General features: G+C 44.2%; 1 protein-coding gene across 1 annotated transcript in view; it reads left to right on the forward strand.

The window, feature by feature from the left end:
- Positions 1-1,938: 1,938 nt before the first annotated feature.
- The window catches only part of LOC140715696 (neural cell adhesion molecule L1-like), a 341,600-nt gene continuing 328,671 nt past the window's right edge, over positions 1,939-14,867 (forward strand). The window contains 1 exon segment of the mRNA XM_073028066.1: positions 1,939-2,074. The gene's annotated coding sequence lies outside the window, so the exon portion shown is untranslated.

Consider the following 14,867-nt stretch of genomic DNA (forward strand, 5'->3'; position numbering starts at 1 on the left):
TGCATGGTTTATAGTCTTTAGCATGTTATTCGTCCGTTTTGCTGTGTGTAATTTTCACTGAATCTATTGTGTTTCTTGGATTTATTGAGTATGCTCGCAAGAAAATGTATCTCAGGGTTGTATATGATGATATGTATGTACTTCGATAATAAATTTACTTTAAACTTTGATCAACTCTGGCGAATGAATAAACTCTTCTTGGGCTTTGAGCCAGGTATAGTTATCGATTATAACTGGCATTTCGATGACAAATTCTGCCATCTTCTTCAGGGATAATGTCTAGGGACATCTAGTCTGTGGTATTTATACCCAAATCATTCATCCCTCCTGATTGGTTTGTCCTCATCTGCTCTCCCGCCTTGCTTACAATGGAATTCCAGTTCTTACTTAGAGCCAAACCTCCGTCTTTGTTAAAATTCTTTTCTTTTCCTAGTTATATTTTAAATGGCTTCCATTACCAGTCAGTCCCAAAAGCCATTGGCGCAGCACAGTAACCTTGCGGGGTTGAAATCAATCTTATAGCCATCGCAAATGCAATGTTCTGTTAATTTCTCCTGGTAACCCAAACAGATACATCTCCTGAGTCTGGCCGATATACGCCGCTCCGCGTTCACAGGGAATCCTGTAAATGCCAGCCGACCCAAGTCCCAGGTCATCTTTGACCAGCATATGCACTGACTTCAGCTTCCTTACAGGTTTGTGGATGGTATTAATCCCATATTTCTTCAGGATCCTGGTGATCCTTCCAGAAACTGTGGAAATATAGGGAAGGCAGGCAGTAGTGATGGATTCCTCCTTGCTGTTTGGTTTCCTGGTTTTTCCGTCAACCAGGGTTTTCTGTTCGCAATGCCCAGAGGATTGACCTCGGCGGCATAAAACAACTTGCCATGCCAATGGCTTTGTCAAGGAAGTAATTGAAATAAAACTAGAGGAAAAGAATTTTAACAAAGACGAAGATCTCACTCCAAGTGAGAACTGGAATTCAATTGTGAACAAGGTGGGAGAGTGGGATCTGATTGAATGAGGACTAATCAATCAGGAGGGATGGACAATGGGGGTATAAATACCACCAGACTAGATTTACCCAAGCATCATCCCTGAAGAAGGTGGCAGAGTTTGTCATCGAAACGTTGTTTATAATCGTACCTGTACCCGACTTGAAGCTCGAGAAGAGTTTATTCGTCATATTCTCTGGGAAAGCACTAATCCTTTTTCAACTCTGGAGAATTTCAGAAATGGGTACTTGAGCAGCGTTGAATGTGTCAAATATTAAAAACACTTAAATAAACTAATGCATTCAGTTTTAACTTTTAAATAAGATTGGAAAATGGATATAACGATGGGGTTCCTCAGTGCAGGCGACGCCCCTCATTGGGCGGGAAACCCACCAGCCGGCCGCCGGCAGATGCCGCGTGCTCAGCTCGACCGGGGCCGCGGGACGCTGTGCGCTTGCGCGGTGCCGTCTGACCCGGCACCCGTCCTCGGGCGAGAGCATTAACTCAGCTTAGGCGGCGAGAGGTCGCTAGGGAGCTGCCGTCCGATAACGCCGATGGGCCTGCGCAGTGCCGACACAGACCGGCAAGCAGGCTGACGCGCTTGCGCCGTGCCGTCTGGCACTGCTCCCCACCCCATCCCTGAACTCAGTTTCACAGAAGCAAAATAAAACATGAAGTGAAAAAAAAAAATGCGCTTAAGAATAAAATCATCCTCACAACCATCACGTCAGGAGAAGGTGCCTGAAAATGATGCTTGAGGAAAACGGAGAATTGCTGTTGCGGAATACGGCTAGGTTTCAGTGAAGAGCGTACGCGCGTTTCGGAAGGGTGGGTGTGGGTGTGACCCGTGCGCGTTCTGGAGGGGCGGCGCGCGTGCGCGCTGCTGTCGCGCGTTCTGGACGGGCGGGGCAGGGAGGGGTGACGAGCGCGCGCGCGGCGGAGTGGGGAGGAGGAGGAGGAGGAGGGAAAGAACCTGTCAGCGTTGCGGTGCCGGCGGGAGGGAGGGAGTTCGGTACCCGGCAGGAGAGGACCGGAGAGCCGCATCACCGCCAGCATCAGCACCACTCACCTGGCCGCAGGTAAGGCCCGCAAGGCCCCGCCCTCGTCCCCCCTCTCGGGCGGCCCGGGACCTTCGCACTGCTGGAAGGGAGGTTTCACGGGGAGGGGGCAATATCGGAGTGTGTTTCATTGTGCCAAAGGGGATCTTGTTTTAAAATGTCTATTAGCTTGTATTCTCCATGTATCTAAAGTATAATTCATAAATATACCGCCCCTATGTCTGTTCTTCATATATCTGTATCAGTCAGTCTTGTATCATATATTCTCCAGATATCTACAGTATCTAGCCTTATAATTTATAAATACAGGACCTTTTTATCTATTCATATATCTACACTATCTAAAGTTAAATATGCATCTGTTTATATATGCATTGCATGTAGTCTTATCAATATGCTGCCCCTATACGTTTTGTTGTACATATTCTCATATAATCCATTTTAATCTATAAATCTATAGTCTCTCTGTCTATATTTGCAGTTCTCTATCAACAGCCTCTGTCACAGAAGTCTCAAATCTATAAATCTGTAACTACTAATCATATCTATAAAACTGTGCTCTATCTCATTTTAATATTTTTATAAATCTGTACCCTCTATATGCTGATATCTGTTGGTCTCAGTATATCTATAAATCTGTAACCATGGCTAGATCAAATAGCCCTGCATTGATAAATCTGCAGCTACTTGTATATCTTTTAGTCATATCTATAAATCTGCTTTTGTGAATTGTATATAATTGTATGTGTGGGGAGCGAGAGAATGTTGAGGAAGAAGAGTGTATACATCCGAGGCACTCTTCCTACAGCCTTGTATTTTATTTTCCCTCCTCATATCTATAATCCTCCTCTATATTTCAATAGCAGATTCTCAGACCTGGGTAATAATGAATTGCACTTTATTTTAAAGCATACTGTTCACCCCAGCTCCACCCCACCACTGCAACTGTCTCACTCCCTCCTCCCTCTCCGCATGTGGACCCAAACCTGGAGTGTGCGTGTGTTGCGTCTGCTCTCAGTAGGAAATGAGATATCAGGTCTGGAAATAATTACCATAAGGGGCTGGAGGTTGGACAGGGTGGGAATCTTGATGCATCAGGACACTGAATCTGACGCCGTTTTTGCAGTTCAGTCTGCTCCAGGTACTCTGAACGAAAGCCCCAGGTGGGTATTTCTAAATGATTTAATGTTGTTGCAGTGCCAGGGATTTGGGGGGGGGGGGGGAGAGAGAGAGAGAAATAAAGAGAACGATGTGTAGAATGCTTTGACTCAATACTCCTCACTCCCAACAGAAGCACCGTTTGGAAGAAAAATGTTTGGGGTGGGTTCGAGATGAGCAACAAGCCTGATGCTGGTGCTGCTGAAGCAACTGCAGTACCCAGCCCTGATTTTTCAATAACTGCAGCAGGGCTCTCTTCTTAAACAACGCTGTTTAAATTCAGATGCCTCCCTCGGGCAAAGGGGATTATGGGCTCTTTATAATTTTTAATCAAATCTTTAAGAATGGTAGATGGAGTGACATCAGCGAGCTATTGTGAGTATGGTGTTTTCAGAATGCATGGAGCCAGGATCATTTTCAAATCATCTGAAATGTGAATTGTAAAATTGGAATTGTTATGAGCAGTTTTCTCCTTTTTTGTTAAATTGTCCATTGACCTACTGGAATGTTTTATGGCTTGCCTGTACAAGTGTCAGTATGTTTATTGATGAAACCCGTTTAATACACCTTGTGGATTTCTACATTAAATTGCACAAGGTCAGGTAAGAATTGCAGATCTAGTATTTCGGGGGTCCAGATCCAGTCTTTGATTTCTGCTGCTGGAAATTGCGGTGCGGTGTAGTGACAAGTATCTGTTGGATTCTTTTCCCACCACACCCTGATTTATTAGGATGGCAACAGGGAGCTTCCTTTTAAAGGCGTTTTGTTCGCTCGTTCATCTTTCTGTCACACTCTGCATTTTCACTGTGTTTATATGAGAGGATCTTTTTTCCTCTTGGCGTACTCAAGCAGGCAGAAGTGTGCGACTATTGTGTTAATAATGAGAGGAGCCTGATGAATGGGATTGAGTTTCGGGTTTGATTCAATATTGCTTCTCCTGGGGTGAATGTAAAGTAGTTTTTTTCACTGGATTCAAGAGTATTTTTGAATAATATATCAAAACAGATGAATATTGACTCATATTTAAACATAAAAAGGTCATTATTTAACTTTGCTGATTGTCTCAGAAGATTGAATTGCTTTCCGGTATTTTTTAAAACCTTCGGCGCACGATGTTGTTCTTATTTCGTATTACATGTCATATTGTGGTTTGCCACAGTCATTAGCCAGGTTTCAGCTATTTACCATTGTTAGGGTGCTTCATCCAAACCTGTTTCCTGACTTATGCCCAGTGCTGAAGGGGATAACTGCAAAAGCAGCGGACAGGGTGCCTCCCTCACGCACACACCTGGAGAAATTCAGCAGGTCTGGCAGCATCTATGGTGAGGAATAAACAGTTGACGTTTCAGGCCAGGACCCTTCATCAGGACAGGGAAGGGAATGGGAAGAAGCTAGAATAAGAAGGTGGGGGAAGGGAAGTAGGTGAGACCAGGTGAGGGGGGGAGGTGGTTGAGTGTGGGATGAACTGAGAAGCTGGGAAGTGATATGCTGAGGAGGAAGGAATCTGATAGGACAGGAGAATGGACCATGAGAGAAAGGGGAGGTGAGGAGAAGTGGTAAGAGGGGAGCCAGAATGAGGATTGGGAAAAGAAAGATGGGGAAGAGGAAAGAAATGAACAGAAGTTGGAGATATCAATGTTCATACCACCAGGTCGGCAGCTACCCAGATGGGAAGGGTGAGCAATTTCAAACTTCTGAGTGTCAGCATCTCTGAAGATCTATCCTGGGCCCAAAATTACGAAGAAGGCACACCAGTGGCTATATTTCATTCAGAGTTTGAGGAGATTTGGTATGCCATCAAAGACTGGTAAATTTCTACGGAGGTTCTGTTGACAGTATTCTGACTGCATTCCTGTCTGGTATGAGGCTCTACTGCACAGGATCAGAAAAGGCTACAGAGGGTTGTAGACTCATAGGCACTAAACTACCCATCATCAGGGACTCTTCAGAAGGCAATGCCTCAAAAGATGGCATCCATCTCACCTCCCAGGACATGCCCTCTTCTAATCGCTACCATCAGAGAGCAGGTGCAGGAACCCGAAGAACAAATTTCATGACAGATGTCAGCAATGAGAACCCCGATTCGGATTTAAGTATTTAAGACATTTGTATTCACAGCACCTCAGCCCTCACCCCAGCTTATTCCATCTCTCCTTGGATTTGCTGGTGTGATTAGATCAACTGCCTTCTTGCTGCCTGGGTAATGGTGCTGTATCAAAGTTTGATGAAGCTACTGACACTCCTTCAATGTCACCATCCTGTAATGCTGTATGAGATTAGAATTTTGGCTCATATAATGCAATCAGGAAGAATTATGTGGTTCTCCTTTTTGACTGTTGGAAATCTTCCCAGTCTCAATAAAAATAGGAATAAACCTGTAGAACTCAATAACCTTCTCTTTTTTATGTTTTACATATACAATTAAAGATGCTTTCAGTTGTGACAGTCTGCATTATTTTTGGTTGGAGGGGAATATTTCACGTGAAATGTGTCGTCGTTATCAGTAATGGATTGAACAATTTGTTCGTCTGTTCATTGCCAAAGAAAGAAGATAATAAAAAAAAGATTAGCTGTATTTGTCACAAGTGCAAGGAGACATAGTGAAATGCATCGTTTTTGTCAAATCAATTCAGGAGGATTATGCTGGGGAAAACCCACGAGTATTGCCACTCTGCTGGCACCAATGTGACCAAATTATTCCAGGATTGAAGGCTTGGCATATGAGGAACGTTTGATGACTCTGGATCTCTACTCAGTGGAATTCAGAAGAATAAGGGGGGACCTCATTGAAACCAAATGAATATTGAAAGGTCTTAACAGAGTGGATGTGGAGAGGGTGTTTCCTATGGTGGGTGCGTTTAAGACCACAGCCTCAGAATAGAGGAACGTCCTTTTAGACGGAGATGAGGGGGAAATTTCTTTAGCCAGAGAGTGGTGAATCTGTGTAATTCATTGCCACGGGTGGCTGTGGAGGCCAAGTCATGGGGCATATTTAAGGCAGAGGTTGATAGATTCTTGATTAGTCAGAGTTGAAGGGATATGAGGAGGAAGGCAGGAGATGGAAATGGATCAGCCATGATGGAATGGCAAAGCACACTCGATGGGCCAATTGGCCTATTTATGGTTTATGGACATACCCACAACTCAGAGAGTTTAGAGACTGGGACTCAGGAATGATGAAGGAACGGCGACATACTCCCTAGTCGGACCTTCTGTGGTCCTGCACATTTCGGATCAATACTAACTAATTTGAACTAGGTAATTACTCTTCCAGTATAACCTGTGATCTCAGCTGGCAGTGTTTTTGACTGTCAAAAACTTAGGATTACAGACAGTTCTTGGCACCATGATGTGACCAAGGGAATGTCTGCATTAAAAGTGGCTAAAACGAGGGTGCATAGTTCAAAGGTGACTGGAGGAAGGTATGGGGGGGATGTCAGACTAAGTTTTTATACAGAGTGGTGGGTCTGTGGAATGCCCTGCCAGTGGTTGTGGTAGAGGCAGATACATTAGAGACATTTAAGAAGCTCTCAGATATGCACATGGATGATAGAAAAATGGAAGACTTGCTGGAAGGAAGGGTTAGATTGAACTTAAGAGTAGGTTAAAAGGTCAGCACAACATCGTGGGCCGAAGGGCCTTACAGTGCTTTACCATATTCTTGCTGGGGAGAAGGAAAGTTCTGCTCAGAAAATTTCTATGGCCCTGTGCCCTGGGCAAGTGTTTGCAATGTAGATGTACTGTACTACGGCTATGGCGTGCTGTGATGGAGAGGATGGGTGATTTGGACTTGCCTTGTACTCTGAATAGATAATTTCTTAAAAACCCGACATTGGGCCAAAGATCCTCCTTTGGTACTGTAATTCCTTGATCTTTTTGAGGTCTGCTTCAATATTAAGGTGTGGTTAATTTATTCAAACTGTGCTGAATCGAAACATGCAGTGGAATGTGTCATTTGTGTTAACAACCTACACATCCAGGGATGCGCTGGGAGGATCGCAGACTGCACTTTGACCTGGATTAGAGCTCTTTATTTACAGCCCTCAACATAACTCCTCTCTCATTCCTGTCCCTAAACTCTAACCTAACTCCAACTCCCCTCTGTTCCCAAAGCTATCCCTAAGAACCTTTAAAAAAAAATCCTGAGTAGTTCTGAGGAAATATCTGATACTCCGAGAGATTTGCTTATCCTTGACACTTGCCTCCTTTCTCCTGATCAAAGCCTTGACCTCTCCCTCGAATCTTAAGTGTAGAATTCCTAGAGGGGTGAAATCCCAGAGAAAGTAGTTGTAATGGGGTATCCTTTGTTTTCTTTGTTTGTGTTGACTTGTAGTTGGATTACTCTTGCACAGGGTTCTACAAAGTTCCAGTCCACATGCACGTTTGCCATACAACCAATCAGTGACGAGGTTTCTTCCCCACGTCACAGTTGAGTTTCCAAAATGACGACCAGTCAGCTGATTGGTAAGTATAGAAAGGCCAAGCATTCTGAGGACAAACCACAATTCACAGTGCACTGATGAGTTCTCCTCATATGGTGATGGAACAAGTAAATCCCCAAGATCGGAGAGCAACTCAACAGGACCATCAACTGCCCGAGCTACACGTTTTCCCAATTATTTTCACTACCCTCTGGCTCCTCATCTCAGTTCTAAAGGGACGTCCTTCTATTATGAGGCTGTGCCCTCTGGTCCTAGGCTCCCCCACTACAGGAACCATCGTCTGCATGTCCACTCTATCTAGACCTTTCAGTATTCGATAGGTTTCAATGAGATCCCTCATCTGCTGACTAGCATGGTGCCTTTTGGCATATGGGTTCAACATTTGAGTGGTGAGGCAAAGTGATTGAGTTTGGGTAGGCTTGTTGCTTGCCCATCTTACTGAATGCTGTTGACGGTGTTCGCTCAGGCATTGACTGTGCTGCAATAACAACGTGTTCTAAGGGATCTGCTCTGTCCATTGCTTCAATGCCATGAGTTCTCTGAGCTGCTTCATGCTAGGCTGTATCTCCTTCATTCTTTCGGGGAGAAACAGGAGGCCATTTAGCCTTCCCAACCCTGGAGCCTGTTCCACCATTCCCTGAGACCTGCATCTAATTTCCACCCAGTTTCAAACTCCTGTAGCAGGGCTCCTCCTAGCTTGATTTCCATGACTGTAGGGAAGTTTAGGTCAGAGAAAATGTATATAAGAATCAGGCCACTTGACCCATCAAGTCTGCTCCACCATCATGGCTGATTCTCCTGCCTTTTCCCCGTAACCTTTGATCAAGAGCCTGTCAGCCTCCACATTAAGTATGTCCGATGACTTGGCCTCCACAGCCATCTGTGACAATGAATTCCACAGATTCACTACCCTCTGGCTAAAGAAATTCCTCCTTATCTCCGCTAAAGGGATCTCCTTATAATCTAAGGCTGTGCCTTCTCATCCTAGACTCCCCCACTATTGTAAATATTTTGGCGTTTTGATATTCAGTAGGTTTCAGTGAGATTCCCCATCATTCTTCTCAGGCCCAGCGAGTACAGTCCAGCGCCATCGAACACTCCTCATGCATTAACCCTTTCATTCCCGGGGTCATTTTCATGAACCTCCTCTGAACCCTTACCAATACCAAACACAACTTTTCTTGGATAAGGTGCCCAAAACTACTCACAGTACTTCAAGTGCAGTCTGACCAATGCCTTTTAAAACCTCAGCATTACGTCCTTGCTCTTATATTCTGGTCCTCTCGAAATTAATACTGACCTTGCATTTGCCTTCCTTACTACCGACTTAGTTAACCTTTAGGCACCAAGTCCCTTTGCACCTCAGATTTTGTAATTGCTGCCTGTTAAGAAAATGGCCTATGCCTTTGATTCTTAAAGTGCATGACCCTGTACTTTGTTGACAACAGGTGGGTCACCTTCTGTCCAGTAAAGGAAATACTCCATAGAGGGGTCAAACAGTCTGTTTCTGTTGTGATGTCTGTGTTTTTGTTATGACCTGTAGCAAGGCACCAATTAACTGGAAACTATTTACACTGAGATTGATGCATCTCTACTGCTGCACTGTAATCAGATTAATGGACTGTGCAATGCTGTTTAATTCAAAGCAATCTTGAAATGAGCCCTGTTTGTAAATTGATGCAGTAAAGACTATACTGGTGGGTCACGGACTGTGACCCGGCTATTCAGTAAGGTGGGGCAGCAAGCGGCCTTACCCTGACCTGACCCTGGGAGCACCAGTCTTTGAGTGTTTTAGGGGTGGTCGTGGTTCAAAGTTCAAACTTCAAAGCAACTCTGCGGTAAGTTCACAGTAAGTTCATAGGGCAGAGTATCCTAACTGGTTGCATCACGACCTGGTTTGGAAATGACAATGCCCAAAAACAGATTAATCTGGCAAAAGTAGTGGATACAGCTCCGTCCTTCATAGGCAAAGCCCTCCTCATTATTAAGCACATCTACAATTTGTGCTACCACAAGAAAGCAGCATCCTTCATCAAGGACCCCAGCCATCTAGTTAGTGCTTCTTGATGCTGGAGGTATAGGAGCCTTAGGTCCCACAGCAGGAACAGTTATTGCTCTATAACCATCAAATGTTGATAGGCCTTGATAGAGGGCATGTGGAGAGGATGTTTCCTATAGTGAAGGATTCTAAGACCAGAGGGCACAGTTTCAATAGTGGGATGTTGATTTAGAACAGAGATGAGAAGGACTTTCTTTACCAGAAAGTGGTGAATCTGTGGAATTTTTTGCCACTGGCGGCTGTGGAGGCAAAGTCATGGGGTATATTTAAGGCAGAGGTTGACAGATTCTTGGTTAGTCAGTGCATGAAGTGATATGGGGAGAAAGAGGGAGATTGGGGCTGAGAGGGAAAATGAGGCTATGATGAAATAGAGGAGCAGACTTGATGGGCCAAATGGCCTAATTTGCTCCTATGTCTTGTTTTATGGTCTTGTAACCATCGGACTCCTGTTTAATCGTGGAAAACTTCACTCACCACAACTCTGAACTGATTCAGAGTTGGACTTTCCTTAAAGAACTCTACAACTCATGTTCTCAGTACTATTTATTTACCTTTGAAAAATTTGCACAGTTTGTATTCTTTTGCTCTTCGTTTTTTTTTAGTTTTTCATTGATTCTATTGTATTTCTTTGTTTTTTTCGTGAATGCCTGGAAGAAAAGGAATCTTGAGGTAGTGTATGGTGTCATATATAGGATTAAATATATAGGTGCTCCGAAGATAAAATTATTGGTTATCTGGGGAGAGAATTAAATATACATATTAAAGCTATTATGAACTCCATGGAGCATGTGGGGATCTTCCGATATCCAGGCATTATTTGATAATAAATTTGCTTTGAACTTTGTTTGTGGTAGTAACAGAAGAGTTGGGGGAACAGGAACAGAACCAAGAGTAGATTACAAGGTTATTGCCAAGACCCCGTATTACCGGGTTCTCTATCTCCTTCCTATACTCCACCTCTTCGTTGTCTGAGATGTGGCTCTACACAGTGGTGCCACCTACAAACTTGGGTGGAGTTAGAGTGGAATCAGATCACGCAATTGGGAGTGTGTAGGGAGTAGAGTGAGATAAAAGTGAGTGATTTCACTCTAACTCCCAAGTTTGTAGATGACACCACCATGGAGAACCACATTTCAGACAACAAAGAGGTAGAATGTATGCTGAGAATGCAAGTGAGTGACTTGGTCCCAGGAATTTCCTCCTCCTATGGATGGCATCAAAGTAAATTTATTTCTAAACTACGTATATGTTACCATAGTTCACCTGGAGATTCATTTTCATCTAGGCATTTACAGGAAAATAAAATACAGTGGAATGTGAAAATTTATACATATAATATAGGATGGGTGATAACTGTTCCTGAACCTGCTGGTGTGGGACCTGAGGCTCCTGTACCTCCTGTCTGATGGTAGCAGTGAGAAGACATGATGGCATGGGTCCTTGATGATGGATGCTGTCTTCTTGTGGCAGCCCTCCTTGTGTGGAGGACTTTGCCTGTGACGGACTGGGCTGTGTCAGAACTCAAACAGAGCCCTCCGCACCGTTGAGCACACTTATCCTGTATCTTTCCGTCTCCTTCGAGTCTAAAAATCTTATTGATCTCAGTGGCCTTGGTAACACTCAGCCACTGAGCATCCAATTCCTATCAAGTGAAATTAAATGAATACCAGGGAGAGGGAGACAGAGGATATGGGCAGGGAATTGGAATACTTTGGTTGCTTTCAACAAAGGGTCAGCACAGACTTGGGGCCCAATGGCCTCAATGCTGTAACCCTGAATGCGAACAGGTGAGGAATTTCGGGCAGAGTAGGATTAGGTCCATGGCTTCAACATCCTCAGAGCCTCATATCCCTCTGCCTGTGGTCTAAGCTTAGCAATAAAAATGAACTGGGTCCCTGAGGCTGGAGGCCAAACACTGCCTGTCCTGGGGTTAGAGGACTGCTCACGTGCTGGTGTGGGTTTGGAGGAGCGGGCCTTGTTTTTCTGTTGTTGCTTTGCTGCCTGGTATATTCTGTTTTGTTGTGCTCTGTGTTGTTCTGCCAAGCAATGTGGCATGCTACGTTGGTGCCAGAATGTGTGGTGCAACTTGTGGGCTGCCTCCAGCACATCCTTGGCTGTCAACTCAAACAACGCATTTCAATGTACGTTTCGATATACACATGAGAAATAAGTCTGATTCTGTACCCCAGCAGATGTGGGGGTTGTGGGAGGGGTTGTTGGTGCAGGGCAATTGGTGTAATTGTTCTGTCCCCTTGCTTATAAAAAATTAGATTCAAAACTCTTTTGTTCCTTGTAGATTCGGAGCAATCATTGGATTTTTTTCCCTTTCTTGTTTTGTGTGATTCTGATAAATTGTTTGATTTTTATTTTCCTCTTGGCATTAATTGGCCTTTATTCTCGGCAGCAAGCAATTGGCCGTGTGTTAACTGCAGGCATCTCCTAATGTGTGCACTGATGCCTTCTGCTCAGACACTGGCAACAGTCACTGTTATTAGAGGACTGACTGCATCCATTTTATTGATTAACTTAATGCAGCGGGGCGGAGAGCAGTTCTTGATGTATGACTAGCCTGGTTCCGACTACTTGCTGCATTCGCAGCGTTGCAAATCCGTGGCCAGATGCTGCCCCTGCTTTCCTCTCAGCCAGCTGACAGCCTCTCCCCAAGGATATTGTTGCGTACTTATCAGGTGTGCGCGGCGAAAGAGAGACTGCAGCAGGCTCGTAGGGTAGGACTGGTGACGGGGCTGAATTAGGTCGATAGGAGAAGCAGTGATCTTTTACTGTACAGGTATGTCCGCCCAAGCTGGATGCCGCTAAGGGATTGAATATTTTACTGCATTCCTCTTCCTGATTTTTGGTTTGGGGGAGGGGGGGAATTGTTTAATGTGACCCTTTTGTACAGAAGCAGGAATACTACACAGTAAATGCTACAAATAATGAACACAAGAGATTCTGCAGATGCCAGAAATCCAGAGCAATGCACACAAAAAGCTGGAGTCAGTTTAATATTACTGGCATATGTCATGAAAAATTTGTTTTTTTTTTGTGCCAACGGTACAATGCAATACATAATTTTTTTTTAAAATCTGGATTACAGTGAATATATAGTGTAGATTCAAAAGCGATGTGAAGGGTAAGTTTCTTACTCGGAATGGTGGGTGCCTGGAATGCGCTGCCTGGCTGTTGGTAGAGGCAAATACAATAGAGGCTTTTAAGAGATGTTTGATAGGCACATGAATGTGAGGAAGATGGAGGGATATGGACATTGTGTTGGTAGGAGGGAGTAGATATTGGGCTTTTTGACTTGTTTTTTAGTTGTTTCGGCACGACATTGTGGGCTGAATGGCCTGTTCCTGTGCTTTATTGTTCTGTGTTATATAGTATATAATAAATAAAATAGTTGTATTAAACAAGTAGTTCAAAAATAACAGTGAAGTAACTTTCATGGGTTCACTGTACATTCAGAAATCATGGCAGAAAGGAAGATGCTATTGCTGAACCGTTGAGTATGTACCATCCAGGCTCCTGTGCCTTCTTTCTGATGGTAGCAATGAGAAGAGGGCATGTCCTGAGTGATGGGATCCTTAACGATGGATGCCGCCTTGTTACTTCTTGAGGATACTATGCTGCAGAGCCTAGTGCCCCTGATGGAGCTAACTGAGTTCACAACTTTCTGCAGCTTCAGGAGGGTCTCGGCCCAAAATGCTGACTGTTCGTTCCTCTCCATCGATGCGGCCCGACCGGCTGAGTTGCTCCAGCATATTGTGTGTGTTCAACGCTGCAAAGCTGTTCGATGAACAGGGGAGACTGGAGTAGGTAGTCTGGTTAAGATCTGGAAGGGAGTAAAAACGAAGTTAAAGATTTAAATGAAAATAGTAGCCATTTTTTAAAAAAACATTTGAAGGGTGTGGATGTTGCTGGTGTTGAACAATTTATTGTCTTCTGCTAATTGCTTCCTGAATTGAGTGGCTCGTTGGTCCACTTTAGGCGGCAGCCAGTGGGTCTGGAGTCGCGTACATCCTGGAGGATGTTGGTGTGGTTTTTGTTGGAGATGTTTCATGCTCAACATTACTGATGCTGGTTCTAATTAATTATGTGACTTAAATTCCCAGGTGCTGTGCAGGGATTTGAACTTGCATTTTCCTGATCGATAGTCCACTGAGCTGCCACATCCTTCAGTTGCCTCGACTTTTTCCAGTGTTCAGGGGAAGGTTCTGGGAGGAATGGGGGTGTGATTGTTGGTTCTAGTTAATTATGTGACTTGAATTCCCAGGTGCTGTGCTGGGATTTGAATGTGCATTTTCCTGATCAGTGTTCCACTGAGCTGCCACACCCATGTGCAGACTGTGACTCCAGTTGCCTCGTCCTTTTCCAGTGTTCAGGGCAAGATTCTGGGAGGAGTGAGGGGCGTGATAGGGTGGTGAATGTCCCCTTGGTCTGCCGATAACTTCAAGTTGGCAAGTATTTTATAGAAACTAGAACACTACAGCACACTTACAAGTCCTTCGGCCCATGATTAACCTACTTCAATATCAATCTAACCCATCCCTCCCACATAACCCTCCAGTTTTCTATCATCTATGAGACTAAAAGTCACTTAAATACAGGTGTCCCCCACTTTACAAATGTTTGCTTTACACCACTTCACTTTTACAAAAGACCTACATTAGTAACCTGTTTTGCATTACAAAGAGGATTTTCACTTTTACGAAAATTTTTCCCATATAAATTAATGGTTCTTCGCTTTAAGTTAATAGCTTTATGCCATTTTGGCTTAAGAAAGGTTTCATAGGAACACTCTACTTTTGTAAAGGAGGGGGGGATACCTGTAGACTTAACGTAACTGCTTTTACAACTAACTCTGCAGCACATGCCATGGACCTACCACTCTGTGTATAAAAAAAACTTTTAGTCATTCCACCCTCCCCCCCGATACTTTCCTCTGCTATTCCCTTCCCCCCATACTTACCTCCCAATCTCCTTAAAATTATGTCTCCTCGTCTTAGCCATTTCTGACCTGAGGAAAAAGTATCTCTAGTTGTCCACTTGATCTGTGCCTCTTATCTTTTACCCCTAATCTGCCAGGGATTCCAGGCGGCTTCTCTTCTTGGGAATAGAGATGCTTGTCTGCCACAGCAGGCGTTCTGCAGTTGAG

This window comes from Hemitrygon akajei, chromosome 24 (assembly GCF_048418815.1).
Source record: "Hemitrygon akajei chromosome 24, sHemAka1.3, whole genome shotgun sequence".
NCBI lineage: Eukaryota > Metazoa > Chordata > Chondrichthyes > Myliobatiformes > Dasyatidae > Hemitrygon > Hemitrygon akajei.